This window comes from Pelobates fuscus, chromosome 7, assembly GCF_036172605.1.
Source record: "Pelobates fuscus isolate aPelFus1 chromosome 7, aPelFus1.pri, whole genome shotgun sequence".
NCBI lineage: Eukaryota > Metazoa > Chordata > Amphibia > Anura > Pelobatidae > Pelobates > Pelobates fuscus.
Genome location: NC_086323.1, coordinates 197,303,883 through 197,328,731, shown reverse-complemented (window position 1 = coordinate 197,328,731; position 24,849 = coordinate 197,303,883). Strand labels below are relative to the sequence as shown.

At 43.9% G+C, this 24,849-nt stretch overlaps 1 pseudogene; it reads right to left on the bottom strand.

The window, feature by feature from the left end:
• LOC134568417 (zinc finger protein 850-like) overlaps positions 1-24,849 on the bottom strand; it is a 181,360-nt pseudogene that overhangs the window by 119,676 nt on the left and 36,835 nt on the right.

Below are 24,849 nucleotides of genomic sequence, written 5' to 3'. Positions count from 1 at the left end.
TAACGCTCCTGTGTTTCCTGTCAAGAAGTCGGATGGCTCTTTGCGCATGACGATAGATTATAGGGGATTCAATAAAGTGGCACCGTCATTAAGTGCTGCAGTTCCCAATATCGTCTGTGTCATTGAGGACATAGCCAAGCAGGCCAGTGAGTGGCATGCAGTGATCGATTTAGCTAATGCGTTCTTTTCTATTCCCATTGCACCCGAGTCACAAGATCAGTTTGCTTTTACTTGGGAAGGACGCCAATACACTTTCCAAGTTGTGCCCCAGGGATACTTACACTCCCCTACAATTTGTCATGGATTGGTTGCAAGGGATTTAAGCCAGCTCAAACTAAAAACCCCTGTGTTCCACTACATTGATGATATCATGATCACTGATACCAAGGAAGAAGTGGAAGAGACTTTGCCTTTGTTAATTGACCATATGACTAAGAGAGGCTGGGCTATCAATCCAGACAAAGTACAGGGTCCCGCCCAGGAAGTAAAGTTTCTAGGAATGATCTGGGACGGCCCTGTAAGAAAGATACCCCAACCTGTGCTGGATACTTTACAGAACACTCCACCCCCAAAGACTGTTAAAGAAGCGCAAAGATTTCCGGGTGCTCTTGGCTATTGAAAGTAGTTTATACCTCACCTTGGACTGTTGTTAAGGCTAATTTACAATGTCACACGTAAGAAATCGACTTTTGTATGGGGAACAGACTAAGTTACTGCATTCAACGCAGCCAAAGAAGCTGTTCTTCAACACCAGGGTTTAGGACCCATCAAAGCTGGAATCACTTTCCAACTGGATGTGATGGTGACAGAAAATGTAATGTCTTGGGGATTATGGCAGCCACATGAAGTCAAAGGCCAGAGGGCAATACCAATTGGGTTCTGGTCCAAGCAACTAACTAGGGCCCAACAACGATACTCGCCATTGGAAAAGAACCTGTTAGCTGCATACACAGCACTGCTGCATGTGGAAACCATAACACTACAAGCACCAGTGTCAGTCCGAACGGACCTACCCATTGCTGGGTGGGTATGGGATGACTGCCTACCCCTGAAAGCTGAAGTTGCCCAAAGCCAGACATTGTTGAAGTGGAAGTGGTACCTGCAGGAGAGAGGAGGGATACAGGCTGGAGAAATTAAAGAACTCTCTAAACTCCTAAATGGCTTAGTGACATACAAGTCCTTGTCACATCCAAACACCTGTGAAATACCAGTGCTGCAACCTTCCCCTATCAAGTCAGCTCCGCCCTATGACAACAGAACAGAAGCATGATGCCTGGTTCACTGATGGGACAGCAGTAGCCTACAACCCTCAACAGGGGAAGATTGTGCAAGAGCAAGGCAGGGGTGGATCAAGTCAGTATGCTGAGCTAGTGGCAATAGCATCCCTGCTGGAAGAGACTAACTCACAAGAAATACAGATCTATACTGATAGCTGGGCTGTTTACAAAGCGTGTACAACCTGGATGTCCACCTGGAGAACCAATGGATGGCTGATTCATGGAAGACCAGTGTGGGGAGGTGCAGAATTATGGGAGAAGATCTGGGTGGCTGCCCAGACCCGACTGATCCAAATTGGACATGTTGATGCCCACATAGCTACTAACTTGGATGAAGAGAACCACAATGCTGTAGCAGATGAGCTGACAAGGATCCGAAGTGTGAAATCTAGTGACCCTGTAGATCCGGTGCTGTTGAAGATGGCAACCTGGGCCCATGAAACTGGAGGGCACAGAGGAAACAAGGCCACATTGGAGTGGGCACGATCAAGAGGGATGCCAATCACCTTGGGGCTAGTCACCACTGCTCAACAAGTGTGTGAAGTCTGCAACGAAGTCAAGAAGTGGCCACTCACCACACAGACTCGAGGATATCTAAAGAAAGGCACATCAGCAGGCCAGATATGGCAACTCGACTACATTGGCCCGCTACCCAAAGGAAGAGGAGGACTCCTTTATTGTTGTACTGCCGTCGACACTTACACAGGATTGCTACAGGTGCTACCTTGTAGAAGTGCCAATCAAGCCGCTACATTGAAGATCCTACAGATAATCGTGATGGCTTACGGGATGCCATCTGAAATTCAAACAGATAATGGCACCCACTTCACAGGACAGCTGGTACAACAATGGGCACATGACTCAGGGATTAAATGGATATTCCATATCCCCTATCATCCCCAAGCTGCGGGGTTGATAGAGCGGTGCAATGGGCTTCTAAAAGAACAAATTAGGAAGCTATCCCCCAGTAAAACGCTAATGGGCTGGGATCGGGTAATTACCCAAGCGGTAATGATATTGAACAATTGACCAATCGGACAGTTCTCCCCTTATGACAGGTTGACCAGACAAAATGATACTCCGACTGTAAACATGAGACTAACATTCACAGGTGACATTCCTACGTCAGTAGGAAAGAATAAGTTTAGAGTAAAAGTCCTCTACCCTGTTAAAATAACAGTAGAAGGGGAATGGCAAACTGTAACTCTATCCATTGGAGGCACCATGCCTATAGGGACAGAAGTCACATTAATTCTCCATGAAAGGTTGGGGAAAGATGGGTGGACAACCCCAGGTGTGGTGAATACATGTGGAAGTATGTGGAGTGTACCTATGTCTAGAAGTGGAGGTGGTGAGTTGGGGGAGATAGCCATTTGGGTACCTCAAACAGTGTTAGTAACATGGGACAAGACTGAGCTGATTCAGGTAGGGTCCAAAGTTTGGGTGCTACCTAGAACTAGCGAGCAACAAAGGCAAAAGGGAGAATAATTTCAGATGGACCTGGTAATACTAAGGTTGTGTTATTATGTGGTGATATTAAACCTGTTTTCTTTCCTTCCAGCCGGCTGGTGACAATTTAAAACAATTGAGTCCATGGTCCTCTAACATCTTTATGCACATCAGAGCTGTAACCTTTCTAAATCAGTATCCATCAAGAAAGGAGTCTGGCCTTGGTCGGCAACGAGTGCTGCAACTATCCCGTTAACCATGATTTGGTCACACTTACTGTTATTTTGGAAACATTACGGAATAATCATGTACCAGACTGCTTAGGTGTTTTGAGGAGATGAAATTAGGAATATGGTTGTTCATGGACTATTTGTCAAGCACACAGAAGTTAACCATGATTTGGCCACATTTTCTACCATACAGGAAACATTACATGAAGAATCATATACCGGATTGTTTTGGGTGGTTTGGGAAACATGGTTTTCATAGACTGTCAGTAGCTGTGGTTATATTTTAGTATTATTTTTGTTTGTTTGTTTGTGTGTGTGTGGCAAGCTGGGTATAGGGATTAGGACTTTTAACTTTGCCATAAATGGAAACAGCGGTGTAGAAGATGATATCTATGGATAAGACCAAGAGGTGGATTGTAATGGACACGGGTTTATTATGGTCTTATTCATTAGAAATCACTTAATAGGGGGCGTGTCCGACTTCCGGCGAGTGCAGTCGCATGGACTGAGAGCTCCGTCGACCTGCAAACCTAACGAGCGACAATATCAGCATTAACTGCTAAATTTCAACTAATTATATCCCCAAGGAGCATCCCTCACTAATGTCTCCTCCCAAGCAACTGAAACTGCCCGATATGGCAAGAAATAACAAGAAAAAAGATCGCAGACGAGAAATCCAAGATGGCGGCGACAGAGCTACCTTATCGGAAGCCTACTCTGACTGCGAATCGACCTCCTCAAAACACTCTGATATCGCGGTCACGGACCGTAGCCTGCACAAAATGCTCCAGGAACTCCGATCGACTATACGTCAAGACTTCCTGAAGATTGACCGGGAGCTAAGGAAAGAAATTTCGGCCCTGGGTGACAGAACGAGCCAACTTGAACATAGATCCGATGAGATTTGCTTAGCCCACAACGAAATGGCTGATAAGTTACAGAAAATCTCGGAAGAAAATACCACGCTCAAATTTAAATTAGCTGACCTAGAAGATAGGTCGAGAAGACAAAATGTTCGGTTCAGGGGCATACCGGACGATGTGTCCCACGACGCTTTACCAGCATTCATACTAGCTGTATGTAAATCCTTGGTCCCGGAACTGCCAGACTCTGCATGGACCTTTGACCGCATGCACAGGCTACCACGACCGGCCCGCATGTCTAGTGATGTACCGAAGGACGTCATAGTGAAATTTCATTATTTCACACACAAAGACGCTCTGCTGAATGCGGCCAGGAAAGCTGATCAGCTCCCGGACCCCTACCAACAAATATCCCTGTATGCTGATTTATCGGCCACTACCATGGCACGAAGGAAGGAATTCCTAACCGTCACAAAGACACTACGCAACAACAAAGTCTCTTACAGATGGGGTTACCCCACAAAAGTTTTGATTTGGCGACAAGGAAAAACATATGCAATCAACGAACCAGAAGACTGGATGAAACTCCTCATCAAATGGGGCCTATGGACTAACTCCAACGCTGTTCCGCTTAATTCCCCGTCTAGAAGCTGCTCTCCCAGACGACTTCAAAAGGAGTGGAAGATGGCGGGCTCGCCGGCTCGCAACACATGAACTTTCCGTCCATTATAAATTGCGATGAGTATAAGTTCTTATTGTGGTGCTACTTAAGTGTATCTTATTTTATAACTGACAACCCAATCCATTCTTAGTAATTAACACCGATCATTTATACCATCTTCGGCACTAATCTGTATAACTTAATTACTTGGTTTATAGCGGCAGGTCGACAATCTACCATTAGAGCACGTCCACGTGCTTCTCAATCTCTGTCCTGCAGGTCGACAACCATCCTGCCACATTCGATTTTAACACTACAACATATACACAATTGGATTTGTGGGTTCCCTACACAATAAGTACTCTTCGCATATACAGCACCTACACGGCGATATGTAATCAACACCCGACGTGAACCACTTTCACGATCAGAAATTCCCTCCTATCATTACACATATGCCCAGTTGTTGTTTATGTACAACACTTTTCCTTGCTGCATACGGAATCGTATTTGTTGTTGTAACGTTTTACTGTTATATCCCAAATCGATGCTTTTACTTATTATTTCGAGATCTATGCTATGCTTAAGGGTAACGCACCATGTAGGCCACATGGCTATTACATCCGTTGACTGTTTTCCTTACAGTCCAGTATATGGTCACAATACACCACCGATCCAAGCGTTTCATATCCGCATCCCGGAGGCACGCTTCACGGGCCTTAATCATCTGACGACAGGTTCTTACCCCGGGCCACCCACTACCCGCATGGCTATCCTATTTTGTAGGTCCTCCCTAATCCACATATAGCGTCCCGATCTCGACTATATACGACTATGCACACCTCCAACCAGCAATTCAAGTGCAAAGGATAAGCATACGTATAGCAAACATTTATTGGTCTGTTTCTATTATTGCCCTTTTTTCATGTTTATAATTTATGTTTTAATACTTCGAGAACTAGGCTTGCTCATAACTAAGGTGTACGGGTCCTACAATGATGATAAGTACGATATTTACCATCCCCAAACCTAAGTAAATGTTCACAACGCTCTAAACAATTTTTTTGCAAGCCCTCTCCAATCACACATGAGGCCCTAACTCTGACCATTTATACCTCCAGTCCCTGCTTCAAGCTCAATTGCTGAGGGCACATATTGCAGAATTTTTTTTTTTTTTTTCCAGTTATGTCTAATATTGTCTATTTTTATTGATTATGTTTTAATATGCAAAAAACTTTGTAATTGTTCATGGGAAATATGTTACATATATGTTTAGACAATTATACATGATATTTGCTACCCTCAACTCACGATAATTGGCTTCATCGCACCACCCTACACTTAGAGTTAATATCATTCACTCAGTTGATTTGCACTCACTGCAACTATTTGCTAACGTGCAAATACTCCCCAATCTATACCTACATTCCACTTGTTTCGACTCGGAAATCCTTGCACGAAACTCCTGTCATTCAAAGCCCTAGCCACACCACTGTTGGCAATTTTCTACTCTATATAGAATATAAGATAAATGCTTTCCCGCAGTTATTTATTTTATGATCAATATAACCTGGTTGCAGGACCTCTCACACCTCCCTCCCTCCCCCGGCCATCACTTGAGGCACTCCTAGTGTCTAAAAATGGCCACTCTACGTTTTCCACTTCAAGGAAATGTCTGTGTATATAGTTATCCCGTTACTGCCACTACCCCTCCCCTACTTCCCCCTTGCACTCCTCCAAGGTACCAGAATTTACCCCCTAGGGATCACGACGCACCCTTCGTTACCTATCTTCAAGCCCCATTACTGAGGCCCTTTACTGCGTGCAATATCCAACGGAAGCTTAGGACATTCCTATTCATTCCAGAGTATCCATTCTTTCCACTCGTGCACCATACTTACCTAAAATGACGACTAATACATTAAAAATCCTTTCCCTCAATGCAAAAGGCCTAAACAGCCCCTACAAAAGAAGTCAAGTGTTAAGAGATATGCATAACTCTGAGGCTGCCATAGTCTGCCTCCAAGAAACTCACTTCTGCAAAAACAATCCACCCCACATAAGATCATCCAAATACCCTACAGAATACCATGCATACGCACCAAATAAATCTAAAGGAGTGGCAATTATATTTCACAAGGACTGGGTATTCACTCCCATTAGACAATACGCTGACCCCACGGGCAGACTGCTTATTTTGGTTGGTGAACTTAATGGTATTCAAGTTACAATCTCTTCCCTCTATGCGCCCAATGACGCTCAATTCTCCTTTCTCAACAAGGCTATTAAAAAGATATCTACCCTAAAACAAGGTCATGTCATAATATGTGGTGACTGTAACTGCACACTTGATCCCTTACTAGACGTCCAACGGGTCAACAACCTAAAACCTAACAAACTCACTGTGCATAACAGTAAACTGTTTTCGAACCTTATTTTCACACACGATCTCTTTGACACCTGGAGAAATCTATTCCCCACAGCCAAAGATTATACCTTTTTCTCTCCAGTTCATTTGACTTATACAAGGATAGACTTATGCTTACTCGATAAATCGACCCTGCCCCACCTCTTAGATCAAACCATAGGACAACGGACGTGGTCCGATCATGCACCTATTATAGTCACCATAGCAGTACCCTATCCCACAAAAGGCCGCGGCACTTGGCGCTTAAACGAATCCATCCTAGACTCGCCTGACAATTTACAAACAGTTGCCTTGGAAATACAGGACTACTTTAATAACAATGTCACTACAGACACATCTACAGAAACCCAATGGCTAGCGCACAAAAGTGTAATAAGAGGAACGTTCATCAAACTAGGATCAATCAAAAAAAGAACAGCTAGTAACCTAAATACTTCACTTCAAAGAAAGCTTGAAACATTGGAAAACTCCAACAAAATCTCACCCTCTCATTCTACCACGAAACAAATCGCAATAATTCGTGAACAAATACTAAATCTGAGAATTGAGGATTTTACCAATAAGGCGACTAAACTCCAGCAGAGATATTACACCTTAGGCAATAAAGCCGGCAAACTTCTAGCTAACCAGCTTAAATCTAGATACCTCCAGACAAAAATCCCTTATATTCTTTCCAAATCGCACACAAAATTATTTAACCCCATAGACATAGTCAATGAATTATCATCATTCTACAACGATCTTTATAACTTAGACAAGAATACCTTCATCCCGAGCGCCCAGAACATATCGACGTTTCTACAACGTATTTCACTTCCACAGGTTACACCACAACAAAATGATCAATTGACCACTCCATTTACGGAGCACGAGGTAGCCACAGCCATAAGGTCCCTATCAAAGCATAAAGCCCCTGGTCCAGATGGACTCCCCAACTATTATTATATTAAAATGGAACCTCAACTCACCCCACACATCACGAAACTCTTCAACACAATACAAAAAATAGGTAGCTTCCCGAAGGAAATGTTGGAAGCATATATCATTACCCTGCCCAAACCCAACAAACCGCCCACATCATGTAGTAACTTACGCCCGATTTCTCTGCTAAACGCAGACGTGAAACTATATGCTAAACTAATAGCTAATAGATTAAAACAGATATTACCGAACCTAGTCTCTGAAGAACAAGCGGGTTTCGTGCCAGGCAAACAGGTGGGAGATAACACCAGATTCTGTACAGACTTGATAGATTGGGCCACTCGTCATCGCCAATCCAGGGTCCTTATGGCCCTCGATGCAGAAAAGGCCTTCGACCGCCTGAACTGGTCTTATATGTCGGCCACCCTTAAAGCCTATGGTTTCTCTGACTCCTTTCTCACTAGCATCATGGCCCTCTACTCCATGCCCTCAGCAAGAGTTTTCAATACGGGCTTCTCATCCATCAATTTTAATATCTCTAATGGTACCAGACAGGGATGCCCTTTGTCCCCTCTAATATTCATTCTCTGCTTAGAGCCTCTTCTTCGCACAATTAAAAACGATCCCTTACTCCCAGGCCTTCAAACCCCTGCAGGAGAAAAAAAGCTAGCTGCATTTGCGGATGATATTATTATTTTTTTGCAACACCCGACTTCTTCTATTCCCTACCTCCTACAAACTCTGAATATGTATGGTACGGTTTCGTACTACAAAAACAACATCGCTAAAACCCAGATACTTCCATTGAACTTAAATCCTCAAACAATCGATACTCTAAAATCACAATTCCCCTTTGATTGGCGCAAGACTTCCATCACCTACCTGGGCATTAAATTAACCCAATCCAAATCACAAACTATAAAAGAGAACCATGAAGCGGTTCTGCACAAAATCTCAACTCAGTTGAAACAATGGGACAAACTAAATACCTCTTGGATAGGCAGGATAAATTCGATCAAAATGATGGCACTTCCTCACATACTCTACCTATTCCGCACACTACCCATCACTGTCCCGAACTCTATCCTTACCAAGTTTCAAACTGTTCTAAATGCACATATTTGGAGGAGAAAACCCCCAAGAATCGCACTCCACTCATTATGGCGCCCCATCCACCGAGGAGGGTTAGGCATCCCCAACGTCAGTAAATATTATAGGGCCTCTTCTTTAGCACAGAGCTTGGACATCATGACCAAGAAAGCTAACCCAGTCTGGCTTAAATTGGAACAAGCATGTGGCAACATCCCATCCCTACCCAATATACTGTGGTCCAAGTGCAACCATTCTTCCACGTCTTTATTGCCAAGCACAAAATTTCTTCTATGCTCCTGGAACTCATGGAGCACAATGTTATGTCCTAAAGAAGAACTACTTTACTTAGCTCCCCTAAGAGCTCTTACTGCGTTATCACCAGATCTTCCCATACACCACTGGCCAACACACGGTCTGACCAATGTTTACTCCTTATTTGACTCAACAGGCCTTCGATCCTTTCCTGACCTACAGTCCACTCATAACTTACCACATCGAGATATATTCCTTTACTTAAGAATAAAACACATAATACACACGGCTAATATCACACGCCTCGATTTATCATCATTAAGCCTGATAGGCCACACTTGCTACATGTCTGACAAATCTCGTTTCCCTCAGAAATTCCTTAAACTATGCTACCTAGCACAAGCAGAGGCCCGTAACCCTGTTAAACTCCCCTATATGATCAAATGGGAACGAGAACTGGGCGTAGAATTTCACACACAAGATTGGCTCACAGCTATTTCATCCACTAAAAGATCCACTAAATGCGTAACTCTATGGGAGACGTACTTCAAAGTGCTAATGAGATGGTACCTAGTTCCTAACAGACTTACCAAGATTTACCCTACCTCCACACCCACGTGCTGGAGATGCAACAAAGGTACAGGCTCATTCCTACACATTTTTTGGGACTGCCCGAAACTTCAAACCTTTTGGTATTTTGTAAAAAAAATTATACACTCTTTGTTTGGCATGCAATTAAGTTTAAACCCAGCAGGTTGCTTACTCCACTTGCTACCTGAGTTGCTATGTACCCCTATGAAAGTAGCGATTATCAATATCTTAATAGCTGCTAAATCATGTATTGCTACTCATTGGAAAAGCAACATCTCCCCCTCTCTGCAAGAATTACTTAACAAAGTTAATACTATTTACTGTCACGAGAGAGAATGGGCCAAGAGAGTTGACTTGACCAATTTCAACGAACACTGGGAGAACTGGGAATCCATCTATAACCAATTTACCAAATTGATCTGATGCTCTTCACTACACCAACTACACTCCATAATTATGCATCACACTAGTGTGGCTCTCTAGCCTACTCCTCTTTTCACCCAATAACGCCTTGTTATTTTACACAACTGACACACCCCCTACCTCCTATCCCTCTCACAAGTGAAGACGTACGCAACCTTGCAGCTGTGTGCAAACTTGCATTTAATTGAAGTTCTTTGTAAACGAGATACACTAAATGGCCCTATGTATTAGGTTATTGCACCCTCTACCTCTACCTGCTATTTATCCCTACTATTTGACTCGGCAAAGACGTAAATGTACACACCAATATTATATCTTGCTGTGCTTCTACACATTACATCTTGACTGTGTTTATGATTACATATGTTTCTGTTTATATGTATAAGTTTATATACATTTGCACAACCATAATCTTGGGTACATGGCCCTTGCAACCAACACACTGTGGTACAGTTTGCCATTACCTCCTATATGACATAGTTGAAATCTTATCTGACGGTAAATGATGCTTAATCCTATATCTGCAAATATAATTAAGCGACGGTTTATATGCTATGCACACTGTTGTAACAGAATCTCTATGTTTTTATACCCACCTGCAACTAACCTGTAAAAGCGAAATATGACTGTGTCCGATCTCATCAATTATATCATAACGTACCTTTACCCCTTCCCCTTTTTCCTTTCTGTACCCCATTGTATGTTATTTCGAAGAAAATGTTAATAAAAATCAAACATTGGAAAAAAAAAAGAAATCACTTAATACAGTTTATTATGTTGAGTGCCATTTTAGAATTGTATCACTAGGGGGAGTAGTGAGCACCTTTTTTGGAGACTTTCTTTGTCTGAGCCATGCGGCCAAGATGGATGCCTGACTCCTCCCCATTCAATGGCACACAGGGATTGGGTAAGGAAAGTCACATGCTCAGTCACTTTACAAGGTGAAGCCACGGGCTGGAGGAGGAGAGGCATTCCTTTTTTGAGGCCGAGCATTGAACATCTTGCAGCTGGCAACTGATAAGTATTTGTATCGCTGTTTTTTATTTTTAAGTTTAGTTTTATTTTAGTTAGTTTTAGTCTCATTTTAGTTTAATCAATTATTATTTGGTGGTTTGATTAAACGGAAAATCATATTTTCTGGATAACATTTTGGTAGGGCAAAATCATTTTTACTATACAATGGTTGATGTGTATTTAGCAGTGTGAGATTATTGCAGTTAAGATTGTTGTAGTATTGCATTGTTAGTTAAAGTATATAATATTTTACTGTTTTTATATGTGTATATATATATATAGTTTCTTTATGCATGTATATTAAACATTATATATCTTTTACACAACTATCAAGGTGTGTGTCAGTTTGGATATTAATTGTTAAATCATATCTCTTCGAGTGTACTTTTTTGTTTGTTTGTTTTTTCTGTTATATTTGGGTAATCCTTTCAGGAGAGTGTTATTTGACTCCCATTGTGATGCATGCCACATGTGACTAACTCCATTTTGGAATAGCCCACATGGTGAGTAGACTCCATTTTGGATTCATTCTATTTCATTTGTACTTTGGGAGCAATATCTAATTATTAAGATATACCAGTTAATACCATATCTGGCATTAATTTAGATATTTGGAATAATTAGAATTTTTTAACAAATATTAGCGATCTCTTTTCCGTTTCAGTTGGTCATCCAGATCAGGGGATGTAACATTTGTGCGGTTTTATGCATTTTTAGGGTACTTTTGGGGTGTTTTTTTAAAAGTTAGTTTTTTCTGTGCTTAGAGATAATTTGAATAGAATTAGTACAGTTACTCATCCAATTATCTCCCAAGCAGAGGAGAGGGATTGTGTGCTGTGTGTGGGAGTGTCATGCCTTGTGACCTTCTTGTTATTGATCTGTGAAGTCGAAAATCAGTCCCCCACAAGATCCCTGTGGGCGTATCCCCTCGCATGGGGATTGTCATATAAGGCCAAGTGTGGCTCCCATTAAAGAGATTCGTTTACCCATTCATGAAGTCTTGGCTCATGTTTGGGGGATTGGAGAACTGCATACACTCTGGGGATTGCTATATCACAATACTCCCCTGAGTATAATCACTAGCTCTTCTAAGAGCTGTTCCTGCTACGCTCGCAGGACTAAAAGAGGTCTACTCACTGGAAGCTGGATCCTGGTTTTGGATCCAGGGTTGGTGGAGGACAGCGAGACCCCAACCAAGCTGTGACGCTTTGTGGGTTTTATGGTGGTTATGGTGCTCGCAAGTACTAGGAAGCAGCGATTGACGGAGGTACCCGGTCCGGTCCGTCACAGCCATCATGCTATTTCATCTAAATAGACAAGCATAATAAGGGCTTTGGTTGTAAATCTAAAATTATCTTCAAAATCCTCCAGTACTGGATAAACTACGTTCAAATGGTTTTCCTACTGCTCACCTCTGCCTTTGCATAGTAACTCTGGGATGTTTACTAACACTCATTGCAGGGAACAGTTTGACTTTTTCTTCAGTTATCTTCTTGTAATCTTCTTGCAGCAGAATCTTTTTAGTAATTCAGTAATAATTCAGACTTAAATCTTGCCTATATTTTCTCCACCAGTAAATGTAGGGAATTAGCTGATCCTGAGATGTTTGTTTCTCACATCAGAGTTCCAATAATCAAATCAGATTTTCTTGCAGCCTTAAAATTTATATTTATTCAAACAATACACGGCATCTCAAAATAAACTCTTTGTACACATCTGTACCAATACAGCAATATGTATGCACTTAAATTTATATCCATTTTTTATGTTAAGTATTGGTGACAAACAGGGCCGGACTGGGAAAAAAATTAGGCCCGGGTGTGACGAGACCAATCTCGCCACTGTGCTTTGGAGGAGCCTGGTTGCCCGTCTGCTACTTTTAGACTATGGCCCCATGTTGAAACGCTTGATTTTCCCCTGCAAAGACACGAAAGCCGGGTCATTCAGTGCTTGCCCTGTTTGAGCGGTGATACCCCAGATAGCTATGCCATGGAGCCCATTCGTATAATGAAAAACTATGGGAAAGACTTTGGCTCCATGGCAATTTAACTGTATGCGTGTGATCTGAGCGCCATTCGGTAATAATGTCCGTTCAGATCTGAGCAATCTGGGGAATGTACCTGTTTTATGCAATGGCTGCACAGTTATATATGTTTAGGTATTTTATTGTCTTTTGCTGCCATGTGTTCAATGGAGTTTTTCCTCTGTCCTTGGAGATAATTGGGTTACTTCCCAATTATCTCCAGGATAGAAGACTCTGTGAAACTGGTTTGGGGCAGAAAAGCCATGCTTCATTTGGTCACAAAGGACTACAATCTATCTTTTGAACCACTGGACCAATTTGTATCATTTTGACGTATGTTTGGAGTATGCTGATTCTGAAAATGTAAGTTGTATGTGAATTTGATGCATACTTTTAAAGTTATGAATAATGTGGAAAAACTATTTCTCTGCCTGTAATAATTACATTACCCATTGTGTAAGGTAATTGTATCACAGGCAGAGGGGAGGATTTTGTGTTTATTGGTTGTTTTCCAAAACCCTGTGGGTGGTACTAATGTGTATATAAGAACAATAAACCCACAGCTCTGTCTGTTCCTGCTTGACCCTCAAAACAGAGCCTTGTCTCGTTCTTGGGGGGATTTATTGGATGCTGTTCCAGTTCGACTGCTAGGAGTGTAAACCTACTCGTATGCTTTTTCCTATTCGGCTGTTTACAGCATTCGTATGGTTCCGGTTTGCCTTTTTACGGCATTCATATGTGTAGCGGAGAGCTGATTTCTCACAGCTTAACTCCACCAGTATATCCAGAGAAGGCAGGAACAAGTAATAAATCCCAGAGAATATCCAGCACAGTCTGTAATAAAATCCAATAATATCCCATCACCTTTCCCAATCACTGGACGACACACAGTATCAGGAGTAGAGCTTAACTAACTTTTAATCACACAACCCCTTTAGTTCCACTGAAGCATGGCTCTCCAGCCCAAACTTTCCAGCCCAAACCAGTTCCAACTAGTCTGGCAGTGTGCCTGGGACTACGCCCTGCTGGAGAACAATGGGACAGAAAACGGGGGAGGGGTACACCTTCCTATACACAGTCTAATAGAAGTCCATACACTGTGCTTAAAGGGCCAGTAGCCACATAATAAAAATCCATCATGCCCAAATACTGTCTTTAAAGGGCCATACCCCCAGGGCCATAATCACTGGGCAGGAGGTGAGCCATCAGCCCCCTCCAGGAAACTGGGGCGTACTCTGGTATAGGACCCAGTCCGCTACACTTCTCCCCTTTACCAAAACGACTAACCAGACTCCAATCGGTCTGGGGTGCTAATAGTCGACCGGCCTTTCTTACCCGGTGTAGCTGTCCCGGTGTCCTAATTGCCACATGTGCCCCGTTGTAAACCCATAGTCTGGTAGCAAAGTAACCAGGGCGCCCTCTCCCCTGGTTGGACAAAACTGTTGCTGGGGACGGCGGATGCAGTTCCCCTCCTCTAGACCTGGTGGGTCGAGGCCAGCAAAACTTGTGGCCCTCGGTGCCCTTGATGTAGATGGTGCGCCATCAGGTTCTAAGGCAGAAGGGAAGAGAGGGCAGAAGCCGCTGGCTTTCTGCCCGGATGCCAGCTCTTCTTCCTGCAACGCTCTCCCCTTCCAATAAATTGTTCTGCTGTTGGGATGGGGAACCAGCCGTCTCCCCTTCCAATGACATGCTCAGCCGCTGGGGAGGGAAACCAGTTGTCTCCCCTCCCTGTAAGGCACTATGCCGCTGGGGAGAGAGACCGCCTGTCACTTCTCCCAACATCACACTTGGCTGCTGGAGGGGGAAACAGACTGTCCTTATCCTTGGTGGTGTAGGTGCAGAGACTACGGTCCCATCTGCACTGTTGTGGGGCTTACTGTCTCACCTTGGTGGGCTATGCTGCCATTAGGGAGGGAGGACGCTGCTCTCTATCCCCAATGAAACACACTGCCGCTGGGGATCTGGGCCGACTGCCCAGCATCCCTGTAGCTCACCCTGCCGCTGGAGAGGGAGGACCCTACTCTCCTCTCCCTGCAAGGTACACTGCCGCTGGGGAGGGGAGACGATGCTCTCCACTCCCTGCTCTTCACACTGCCATTGGGGATCTGGGCTGACTGCCCAGCACCCCTGTAGGGCCAATAGAGAGACCGCCGTCCCATCTCTAACTGCCATCTGTGGGTCTTCCCAGGACCAGTCTATGAAGTCCCTCAGTTCTGGGGCTGGTTGGGGAGTAGATGGTACAGACCCCAGGTCTCCTGATGACAGGCTTGGTTGTTGGGGAGGAAGGACGAAACTCAATGCTCCCAATGGTGTACAGTCCATAAGCCCCCTCAGGTTAGAATCAGGCAGTGTTACTGTATCAAATAAAAGGGCATAATCCTGTTCGAACTCCCCCTGCTCTGGTGGTACCTGCAGGGTATAGGATGACTGGCTGGAACTGATCAGGTGCTGGTAATCCTGCTCAAGCTCCCATTCCTGGACAGCCAATTCAATCAGGTCTGGCTCCAGGTCTTCAGCCATAGGGAGATCCAGCATGGCCTCTCTATAGTTAAGTATGTCCCAAAGCTGGGATGCTGCCGCACTCCCAAAGTCTGGTTCTGCAAAGGCCCCCCCATAATAAACCAGAGCCAGTGTACTCCTTGCCCTCCAGTTTGTCGAACTTGGCCATTCCGTGAACACGCTGGGCCGCGTACCAACGTAGCGCTTGGTACGCATCATCGAGACCCAGTTCCCTCCATGCCAGTGTATGAAGCTGTATCACCAACTCTCCCCGGGGCTAATCTCCCAGTATAGGCATCCGTAGGGCTCCTTGCTGGGGAGGCGGTCACCTCGCCAACGCTGTACACCCTCCAGAGTTTCTTCCCACATCTCTTGTCGGGCGTCCTCTCTGCGGACAAGATGCTCTGTAACCTCCGGTTAAACTCATCTTTCACCTTGAGCGTTGTCCAGGGACTCGCTGGCTCTATGTCGCTCCATATTGATTCCTGTGTCTCTAAGGTGCTGTTCCTCTCTGGAGTTTGTTGAACCCTTTGTCTTCATACAAACTCCTGTACTTCTGTCTTCTGTTGGTGGAGTTTCCCCATAGAATGACAGCCGGAATTGCAGTTCTCTCTGAAATTCCAACCGCCCCTGTTCCTCTGCTGGGTTGTTCTGTACCCAAACTGGACCCTTTTCTGCTCTGTATTCCGCCATTAGTGCGGTTGCCTTTACTGGTACTTGCTCCTCTGTGGATCTGGATCCCGACGCTGCCAACCAATGTAGCGGAGAGCTGATTTCTCACAGCTTAACTCCACCAGTATATCCAGAGAAGGCAGGAACAAGTAATAAATCCCAGAGAATATCCAGCACAGTCAGTAATAAAATCCAATAATATCCCATCACCTTTCCCAATCACTGGACGACACATAGTATCAGGAGTAGAAATTAACTAACTTTTAATCACACAACCCCTGCTTTTATGCAATGCTCCCGTGCAAGGGAGCCACCCACAATAATTAGTACATTAACCAATAAAGTACAAGGTACAACCCACACATCTCCTCCCATCAGCTTATTTGTTAACATAATTAAATTGTACCTATTTTTCTGCAACTTCTATATGTACCCCAAATACATAGGGTACACCCCCAAATGTGGTATCCCATGATAGCCCTGATCTGGGTGAATAACATATTCAAAAATCACCCAGATCGGACCAGGGGTTCGGGAGTTATGGGGGTTAAAAAGTTAGGTGGATTTCCCTTTAGTTCCACTAAAGCATGGCTCTCCAGCCCAAACCAGTTCCAACTAGTCTGGCAGTGTGCCTGGGACTACGCCCTGCTGGAGAACAATGGGACGGAAAACGGGGGAGGGGTACACTTTCCTATACACAATCTATACATAGTCTAATAGAAGTCCATACACTGTGCTTAAAGGGCCAGTAGCCACATAATAAAAATCCATCATGCCCAAATACTGTCTTTAAAGGGCAATACCTCCAGGGCCATAATCACTGGGCAGGAGGTGAGCCATCAGCCCCTCCAGGAAACTGGGGCATACTCTGGTATAGGACCCAGTCCGCTACATTATATGTTTCTCCGGTTCGGTGGATTGGTGTCTACAGTAGCTGTGCCTGTGTCTCTAGAAGGGAAGATCTACTAAACGGCTTTTAACCCCCTTTTATGCCTGAGGGTGCCGTTACAATTGGTGGCAAGCGGCGGGATCGTTCATACAGCCAGAAGGACAGCTACAAGGAGACACCATTCCGTGGATTTACAAGTTGGGGGCAACGCATGTCCCAGTACAGTGACCCTAAAAGCAACAGAATGGAACCAGCAGTGTTATACGAGGAGGAGGACCTGGATGGCCGGGATGCATTAAGGAAAGGCATCTGGTTCCAGGCCTTGGATAATGTACAATACAAGCGGGGTGAGAGTCTCCCCAGTGAAGAGCAGCGATTGCAGAAGCAAGTGGCCCTGCGGATGCCCTTCCTGGGAGAGCAGCCCCTGGAGGAATGGGTGAAGGAACTAGAGCACCGGGTATGGCAGGAGCTATGGCTGGAGGATGCCTACCAGGCGCTCTGGTGGTATATGGCACAGTATATACCCTGGACAGCCGAGCATGACAAGCCAGAGGGAGAGGAGTTTGATGGTCCTGGCTTGTTATGGGAGTCCTTTGCAGAGCCTGACTTCGGGAGCGCTGCGCAGACCAGACTTCAGGACATCTTCTACGAGAGGGGGGTTAGGCATGACTGGGATGACCCCCATGAGGTAGAGCAAGACCTGGCTCACCTAGCAACCCTGGAGTGGGAACTGGAGCAGGACTACCGAGATCTCTTCCACTCCATTGGGAAGGCTCAGCAGGACAGCAAGGTGACAGACCCAGATCCAGACCCATTCAGCTGGGAAGATATTGTGGAGATTTACTGGGAAGGACCCCAGGTGGCCGGTGGAGATGGGACCGAGGTCTCTCCACCGGTCCTGCAGGGAATTGGGAGCTCAGTCTCCATTCCTCAGCAGCAGGCTGAGCTACCAGGGGCAGAGACGGTTGGTCCTGTCCCCCAGCAACAGGGCTGTTTAGCCAAAGAGGAGACAGTCGGTCTCCCCCTCCAGCAGCAGAGCTGTGTATCCAAAGGAGAGACAGTTGGTCTCCTCCTTCAACAACCAGGCTACTTCCGTGGTAGTGCTGGCACCAGGGCAGAGTACCGCTGGTCTCTGCCCACTCAGCAACCCACCAAGGCAGCCTACCAGTACCCCGCACAGCCGTGGTGAGGCACCTGGACATGGACAAGTTTCTCCTCTACCCAGGTGTAGTAACCAGTTATTGTGGGTGGGCTGTACTGCTAATTGTGTTTTGTGGGTGGGCTGTTGGACTAACCAGGGCACTGACCGGCAGGAGGTCAGATACCCTGTTAGTCTGTTTGGAAAAGGGGAAACATGTGACGAGACCAATCTCGCCACTGTGCATTGGAGGAGCCTGGTTGCCTGTCTGCTGCCTTTAGAATATGGTCCCATGTTGAAACGCTTGATTTTCCCCTGCAAAGACATGAAATCCGGGTCATTCGGTGCTATTTGCCCTGTTTGAGCGGTGATACCCCAGATAGCTATGCCATGGAGCCCATGCGTATAATGAAAAACGATGGGAAAGACTTTGGCTCCATGACAATTGAACTGTATGTGTGCGATCTGAGCGCCATTCAGTAATAATGTGCGCTCAGATCTGAGCTATCTGGGGATATGTTGAATGTACCTGTTTTTTGCAATGGCTGCACAGTTATATATTTTTATGTATTTTATTGTCTTTTGCTGCCATGTGTTCAATGGAGTTTTGCCTCTGTCCTTGGAAATAATTGGATTACTTCCCAATTATCTCCAGGACAGAAGACTCTGTGGAACTGGTTTTGGGCAGATAAGCCATGCTTCATTAGGTCACAAAGGACTACGATCTATCTTTTGAACCACTGGACCAATTTGTAAGATTTTGACGTATGTTTGGAGTATGCTGATTCTGAAAATGGAAGTTGTATGTGAATGTTATGCGTACTTTTAAAGTTATGAATAATGTGGAAAAACTATTTTTCTGCCTGTAATAATTACATTACCCATTGTGTAAGGTAATTGTATCACAGGCAGAGGGGATGATTTTGTGTGGGGGTGTCTGAGTGTATTGTACGTGTTTATTGGTTGTTTTCCAAAACCCTGTGGGTGGTACTAATGTGTATATAAGAACAATAAACCCACAGCTCTGTCTGTTCCTGCTTGACCCTCAAAACAGAGCCTTGTCTCGTTCTTGGGGGGATTTATTGTATGCTGTTCCAGTTCGACTGCTAGGAGTGTAAACCTATTCGTATGGTTTTTCCTATTCGGCTGTTTACAGCATTCGTATAGTTCTGGTTTGCCTGTTTACGGCATTCGATGCTTCTCCGGTTCGCTGGATTGGTGTCTACAGTAGCTGTGCCGGTGTCTCTGGAAGGGAAGATCTACTAAACGGCTTTTTAACCCCCTTTTATGCCTGGAGGTGCCATTACACCGGGCATTTTTCAATCAGAGCGGCCACCTAAGAAGGGGCGGGGACAGAGAGTGTGTGTTTTGACATCACTAATGACAAGCACGCCCCCTCTCAAAGTGAGCATGTTGGTTCAATGCGCAGAGCCCCGCTGAAAAGCTCTGGCATTAGAAGAAGGCCCTGTATTTGTTCTGCGCAGCGCAAGCAAATTTAATAACATGCTTGCGCTGTGTTTGCTTTTAAATTGTCTCTGGTGTCTCCACAAGTGGGATACCAGAGGACAAGAGGGCCAGGAAAGTGTATGGTGCATGTGTTTGGAACCGGCTTGTGGGATTGCGTGTGTGTAGATTGTGGTGTGGTATTGTGTATAGGTCAATTCCATTTCTATGTGTGGTGTAATATGTGTGGCTAGGGGCTGTAGAGAGTGTGTGCATACGGGCTGTAGTGTGTGTGTATAGGTGACATAGTGTGTGTAGAGGTTGTAGAGAGGGTGTGTTTAGAGAATGTTGTATGTGTTTGCTTACAAGGAATGTAGTGTGTGGGTAGGTTGTGCAGTGTGTGTGTGTGTGTGTGTGTGTGTGTAGGAGATCTAGTGTGTAAAGGACCCAGAGTGTGTATAGAAGATTGTGTGTGTGTGTGTGTGTGTGGAGAGGATTAAGAGTGCATATAGGGTTAGGGATCCAGCTTGTATCTGGCGCGTAATGTGTGTAGTGGTGCAGTGTGAGGGGTGCTGTAGTGTGTGTTTATATATATATATATATATATATATATATATAATTTGGACATATTGTATGTGTGAGGTGCGCATTGTGTGTGTGAGAGTGAGGGGGGCTGTGTGTGAGTGTGAATTTATTGTAATATATTTTTTATTAATAATTGATAAAAAAAAATTGGAATATATTCCTCATGTTAAATAATTTCATGGAATTCAGCAGGCCCCACTGCAGTGTCTATGGTGCACTTCTGTCCTTACGCCACATCACTGGAAATCAGTCCCACAGAAGATCTGTGGGAGTACTGAACAGGTTTACTTGGCCCTCCACTTGTTCCTCTTGAATAGCATGCCTCCTGGCCTATCTTTTGATTTATTTCCACCCTACAATTGTGAAAATTATGCTTTATACACTGGATTACAAAGGGCACAGGTTTTGGTTCTACAACTAAAAAAATAAAAGTTATATTTATAGGACATGTATATTCACACCATTCGGTTGTTCTCCTAGTTGCGCCCCCCCGCTACCTCTACGCTACACTCCAACTTATTTTTCCAGTTGTAGGTTTCCCTTGCCTATTATTTAGGGTTGGTTGTCCGGCTTAGGCTGTTGTGTCCTTTGGACCAGCTGAGGTCAGCAGCAGTCAGCAGGTGTGTTGTCTTTCGTTTTTCTGTGGAAGAGGGGGGGGGTTTGGTTGACTGAGGTTCAGGTCATGTTACCTCTCCTGGAGGGCGGTGTTCCTGGTGACCCTATTGTGACACCTTCTCTTTATTCCTGTGCTATTGGTAGGGGGCCTCTCTGCCGGATTTCTTTAGTCTACCTCTGGGGTATGTCTAGGGGTCGTGGGCCCATGGTCTTATTTCGGATATAAACACAATGCCTGAATATAACTCCAGACTACAGGGCGCCACAACCACTAGAATATATATAAATGCCAAAAATGAATACATAACAATGGGTGGAAATCCAAACAATCCACTATTTTGGAACAATAAATAAAATAGTAAAATATAACCTGCGCAATATATGCAGGTTATATTTTACTATTTTATTTATTGTTCCAAAATAAAGTGGATTGTTTGGATTTCCACCCACTGTTATTTATTCATTTTTGGCATTTATATATATTCTAGTGGTTGTGGCGCCCTGTAGTCTGGAGTTATATTCAGGCATTGCGTTTATTATGTTTAGAGGTTGGGAGTGACCTCGTGACAGTGGCCTGCCTACACTAGCTTTGTGACTTATTATCACCTCCACCACCCACCCATTTACTGTATTTATTTCGGATATAGGATGGTCTCGGTGCGATTGTGTGTTCCGGTAGCATTCTGTCGCTTGCTAGTGAGTCAATACTAGGTGCCAGGACTTAGTAGTCCTGTAGAAGGTGCGCAAGGCACTCCGTCCATCACGTCCCTGCCTCTGAGACGTATTTTTTGGCATGCAATTGTTTTTGCGACACTGCTTCGTAGTCGAAGTTTGTTGTAACCTTTCTTTTCAGGTCCCATGTGCTGGGTGCCCTAGTGGATCTCCATTCCCTCGCTATTGTAGTCAGAGCCGAGATCAGTATATGGAAGATCAGGGCCCCCTTGACACATTTAAATGTGCCTAGGGTTAGGAACAGGAGTCCCAATGCTGGTTGCAGCGTAAATTGTGTGCCCAAGTCCCCCATATGTGAAGCATAGTTCCCCTTTCTGTGTTACACCTCCAGCATTTTGCAGAGGCGGTGGGGTAGATTTTCGTCAGTCTTTCTGGTAACATATACCATCGGTGTATTAACTTCCTCATTTGTTCCAGGTGCGCTGTGCAAGCTGTTTTCCCTTTATGTGCTGTTTAGGCTTTGTGCCAGTGTTCCATGGTGTATGTGGTGTGTAAGTCCACGTACCACGCTAGGACATGTTTGTCCGGTACATCCTCTGCCACTGCCAAGTGGTATGTTAAAGAGATGGGTTTGCAGGGAATTTTGGTGGACTGTGTGAGATCTCTGATGTCTATCAAGATTAGGTTTAACGAAAAATCATTTTCCACATTCAGAACATGAGAATGGTTTCTCTCCTGTGTGAGTTCTGATGACGGACAAGATTTGAATAGTGCCTAAAACTATTTCCACATTCAGAACATGAGAACGGTTTCTCTCCTGTGTGAGTTCTCTGATGACTGACAAGATTTGAATAGTGCCTAAAACTATTTCCACATTCAGAACATGAGAACGGTTTCTCTCCTGTGTGAATTCTCTGATGTTTGACAAGATTTGAATGGTGACTAAAACTATTTCCACATTCAGAACATGAGAACGGTGTCTCTCCTGTGTGAGTTCTCTGATGACTGACAAGATTTGAATGTTGCCGAAAACTATTTCCACATTCAGAACATGAGAACGGTTTCTCTCCTGTGTGAGTTCTCTGATGACTGACAAGCTGTGATTTACGAACAAAACATTTTCCACATTCAGAACATGAGAATGGTTTCTCTCCTGTGTGAGTTCTATGATGACTGACAAGATTTGAATGTTGCCGAAAACATTTTCCACATTCAGAACATGAGAACGGTTTCTCTCCTGTGTGAGTTCTCTGATGACTGACAAGCTGTGATTTACGAACAAAACATTTTCCACATTCAGAACATGAGAACGGTTTCTCTCCTGTGTGAGTTTTCTGATGACTGACTAGATTTGAATAGTGCCTAAAACTATTTCCCCATTCAGAACATGAGAACGGTTTCTCTCCTGTGTGAGTTTTCTGATGACTGACTAGATTTGAATAGTGCCTAAAACTATTTCCACATTCAGAACATGAGAACGGTTTCTCTCCTGTGTGAGTTCTCTGATGACATACAAGAACTGCTTTACGAACAAAACATTTTCCACATTCAGAACATGAGAACGGTTTCTCTCCTGTGTGAGTTCTCTGATGACTGACAAGAGTTGAATGTTGCCAAAAACATTTTCCACATTCAGAACATGAGAACGGTTTCTCTTCTGTGTGAGTTCCCTGATGACTGACAAGAACTGCTTTACGAACAAAACATTTTCCACATTCAGAACATGAGAAAGGTTTCTCTCCTGTGTGAGTTTTCTGATGACTGACAAGATTTGAATAGTGCCTAAAACTATTTCCACATTCAGAACATGAGAACGGTTTCTCTCCTGTGTGAGTTCTCTGATGACTGACAAGAACTGCTTTACGAACAAAACATTTTCCACATTCAGAACATGAGAACGGTTTCTCTCCTGTGTGAGTTCTCTGATGATTGACAAGCTGTGATTTATGAACAAAACATTTTCCACATTCAGAACATGAGAACGGTTTCTCTCCTGTGTGAGTTCTCTGATGATTGACAAGAGTTGAATGTTTCTGAAAACATTTTCCACATTCAGAACATGAGAAAGGTTTGGGGTTTATGTTTACTATCTTCTTTGAGAAAATATAGGAATCTGAGAAAATGCTTGATTTTTCAGAGTGAAAGTCCTTGGTGCGGTTATTAAAAGATTTCTTCATAGCTTTGCTTTGTGTATTTCTGTTCTTGTCACCACTTTCAGTATAACCTCTCCTTACAAATACACCTGAAAGAAATATACCGGGAGTTAAAGGAAATCGGCCACTATAAATTATTGTTTGCAATACTTATAAAAAATGACAATTTATTTTTAATAGATAAGAAATACGACCATCAGGTGTCATAGTGACTGAGAAGAAATTAAAGCGGCACTGTCATGCCGAACTTACCTTTCCCCAATCGATTCCTCTTCTCTCCCTCTGTCAGGATCTGTTATTCATTTCTTCCTGTCTGCTCTCGTTTTCTTTAAAACATAAGATAACGCACAAACACTGCATCCTATAAAAACGAGGAAAAGGAGCCTAAGTTTAGAGGAAGGAGAAGTGAGAGAAGAGCACAAAAGAGAAAGGCTAGTCCGACAATAACCCCTATCAATGAGAAGGAACTTGGCATCTTCAACCTATCCCAAAATGCTCTAACATCTACACAAATATCAGTCCTTAGCAAAGGACTGAAATTTGCTCCAATGAATCCTTACAAGCCATTTAAAGCATTTATAGATATAAATAAATTCGTAAGGAAGGCCACTCTAAAAATATTTTTTTGCCAGTAAAAACTCAGATATACCCCACAACCCTCAATTACCTCATCAGAAGATTGCCCTAATATAATATCTACCTCTCTGAAAAATAATTCTACTTTTTTTCCATCAAGTTTTAAAACAGGTCCCCCAGAGGTTTTTTTAAAAAATTGGTAACAAAAGACTTTGATAAAATCAAAAAAGAAAAATATAATCAAGACAATCTTTCACAACCAGAACTCAAGGCAGTTTTACAATTACAAAAAGATGTAAACATTGTTATAAAGCCAGCTGACAAAGGTGGAGGGATTGGTTGAGGGAAGTATAAAAAAAGTGGAAAAAGGAAAAAAGGAAAAA